Source organism: Leptodactylus fuscus, chromosome 5 (assembly GCF_031893055.1).
Source record: "Leptodactylus fuscus isolate aLepFus1 chromosome 5, aLepFus1.hap2, whole genome shotgun sequence".
Classification (NCBI taxonomy): domain Eukaryota; kingdom Metazoa; phylum Chordata; class Amphibia; order Anura; family Leptodactylidae; genus Leptodactylus; species Leptodactylus fuscus.
In genome coordinates, this window is record NC_134269.1 from 9,986,043 (window position 1) to 9,989,958 (window position 3,916).

Below are 3,916 nucleotides of genomic sequence, written 5' to 3' on the forward strand. Positions count from 1 at the left end.
GTGGTACTGTGTCTGTATATACAGGGATATCATATACTGAGCAATACACCAGTATACAGGAGAGAGAGGTGGTACTGTGCGCTGTCTGTATATACAGGGATATCATATACTGAGCAATACACCAGTATACAGGAGAGAGAGGTGGTACTGTGCGCTGTCTGTATATACAGGGATATCATATACTGAGCGATACACCAGTATACAGGAGAGAGGTGGTACTGTGCGCTGTCTGTATATACAGGGATATCATATACTGAGCAATACACCAGTATACAGGAGAGAGAGGTGGTACTGTGCGCTGTCTGTATATACAGGGATATCATATACTGAGCAATACACCAGTATACAGGAGAGAGAAGTGGTACTGTGCACTGTCTGTATATACAGGGATATCATATACTGAGCAATACACCAGTATACAGGAGAGAGAGGTGGTACTGTGCGCTGTCTGTATATACAGGGATATCACATACTGAGCAATACACCAGTATACAGGAGAGAGAGAAGTGGTACTGTGCGCTGTCTGTATATACAGGGATATCATATACTGAGGGATACACCAGTATACAGGAGAGAGGTGGTACTGTGCGCTGTCTGTATATACAGGGATATCACATACTGAGTGATACACCAGTATACAGGAGAGAGAGGTGGTACTGTGCGCTGTATATACAGGGATATCACATACTGAGCGATACACCAGTATACAGGAGAGAGAAGTGGTACTGTGCGCTGTCTGTATATACAGGGATATCACATACTGAGGGATACACCAGTATACAGGAGAGAGAGGTGGTACTGTGCGCTGTCTGTATATACAGGGATATCACATACTGAGCGATACACCAGTATACAGGAGAGAGAAGTGGTACTGTGCGCTGTCTGTATATACAGGGATATCACATACTGAGGGATACACCAGTATACAGGAGAGAGAAGTGGTACTGTGCGCTGTCTGTATATACAGGGATATCACATACTGAGCGATACACCAGTATACAGGAGAGAGAGGTGGTACTGTGCGCTGTCTGTATATACAGGGATATCATATACTGAGCAATACACCAGTATACAGGAGAGAGAAGTGGTACTGTGCGCTGTCTGTATATACAGGGATATCATATACTGAGCTATACACCAGTATACAGGAGAGAGAGGTGGTACTGTGCGCTGTATATACAGGGATATCACATACTGAGCAATACACCAGTATACAGGAGAGAGAAGTGGTACTGTGCACTGTCTGTATATACAGGGATATCATATACTGAGCAATACACCAGTATACAGGAGAGAGAGGTGGTACTGTGCGCTGTCTGTATATACAGGGATATCACATACTGAGCAATACACCAGTATACAGGAGAGAGAGAAGTGGTACTGTGCGCTGTCTGTATATACAGGGATATCATATACTGAGGGATACACCAGTATACAGGAGAGAGAGAAGTGGTACTGTGCGCTGTATATACAGGGATATCACATACTGAGGGATACACCAGTATACAGGAGAGAGAAGTGGTACTGTGCGCTGTCTGTATATACAGGGATATCATATACTGAGGGATACACCAGTATACAGGAGAGAGGTGGTACTGTGCGCTGTCTGTATATACAGGGATATCACATACTGAGTGATACACCAGTATACAGGAGAGAGAGGTGGTACTGTGCGCTGTCTGTATATACAGGGATATCACATACTGAGGGATACACCAGTATACAGGAGAGAGAAGTGGTACTGTGCGCTGTCTGTATATACAGGGATATCATATACTGAGCAATACACCAGTATACAGGAGAGAGAGGTGGTACTGTGCGCTGTATATACAGGGATATCACATACTGAGTGATACACCAGTATACAGGAGAGAGAGGTGGTACTGTGCGCTGTCTGTATATACAGGGATATCACATACTGAGGGATACACCAGTATACAGGAGAGAGAAGTGGTACTGTGCGCTGTCTGTATATACAGGGATATCACATACTGAGCGATACACCAGTATACAGGAGAGAGAAGTGGTACTGTGCGCTGTCTGTATATACAGGGATATCACATACTGAGGGATACACCAGTATACAGGAGAGAGAAGTGGTACTGTGCGCTGTCTGTATATACAGGGATATCACATACTGAGCGATACACCAGTATACAGGAGAGAGAGGTGGTACTGTGCGCTGTCTGTATATACAGGGATATCATATACTGAGCAATACACCAGTATACAGGAGAGAGAAGTGGTACTGTGCGCTGTCTGTATATACAGGGATATCATATACTGAGCTATACACCAGTATACAGGAGAGAGAGGTGGTACTGTGCGCTGTATATACAGGGATATCACATACTGAGGGATACACCAGTATACAGGAGAGAGAAGTGGTACTGTGCACTGTCTGTATATACAGGGATATCATATACTGAGTGATACACCAGTATACAGGAGAGAGAAGTGGTACTGTGCGCTGTATATACAGGGATATCACATACTGAGCGATACACCAGTATACAGGAGAGAGAGGTGGTACTGTGCGCTGTCTGTATATACAGGGATATCATATACTGAGCTATACACCAGTATACAGGAGAGAGAGGTGGTACTGTGCGCTGTCTGTATATACAGGGATATCATATACTGAGCGATACACCAGTATACAGGAGAGAGAGAAGTGGTACTGTGCGCTGTCTGTATATACAGGGATATCATATACTGAGCTATACACCAGTATACAGGAGAGAGAGGTGGTACTGTGCGCTGTCTGTATATACAGGGATATCACATACTGAGCGATACACCAGTATACAGGAGAGAGAGGTGGTACTGTGCGCTGTCTGTATATACAGGGATATCATATACTGAGCGATACACCAGTATACAGGAGAGAGAGGTGGTACTGTGCGCTGTATATACAGGGATATCACATACTGAGGGATACACCAGTATACAGGACAGAGAGGTGGTACTGTGCGCTGTATATACAGGGATATCACATACTGAGGGATACACCAGTATACAGGAGAGAGGTGGTACTGTGCGCTGTCTGTATATACAGGGATATCATATACTGAGCGATACACCAGTATACAGGACAGAGAAGTGGTACTGTGCACTGTCTGTATATACAGGGATATCATATACTGAGTGATACACCAGTATACAGGAGAGAGAAGTGGTACTGTGCGCTGTATATACAGGGATATCACATACTGAGCGATACACCAGTATACAGGAGAGAGAGGTGGTACTGTGCGCTGTCTGTATATACAGGGATATCATATACTGAGCTATACACCAGTATACAGGAGAGAGAGGTGGTACTGTGCGCTGTCTGTATATACAGGGATATCATATACTGAGCGATACACCAGTATACAGGAGAGAGAGAAGTGGTACTGTGCGCTGTCTGTATATACAGGGATATCATATACTGAGCTATACACCAGTATACAGGAGAGAGAGGTGGTACTGTGCGCTGTCTGTATATACAGGGATATCACATACTGAGCGATACACCAGTATACAGGAGAGAGAGGTGGTACTGTGCGCTGTCTGTATATACAGGGATATCATATACTGAGCGATACACCAGTATACAGGAGAGAGAGGTGGTACTGTGCGCTGTATATACAGGGATATCACATACTGAGGGATACACCAGTATACAGGACAGAGAGGTGGTACTGTGCGCTGTATATACAGGGATATCACATACTGAGGGATACACCAGTATACAGGAGAGAGGTGGTACTGTGCGCTGTCTGTATATACAGGGATATCATATACTGAGCGATACACCAGTATACAGGACAGAGAAGTGGTACTGTGCACTGTCTGTATATACAGGGATATCACATACTGAGCGATACACCAGTATACAGGACAGAGAAGTGGTACTGTGCACTGTCTGTAT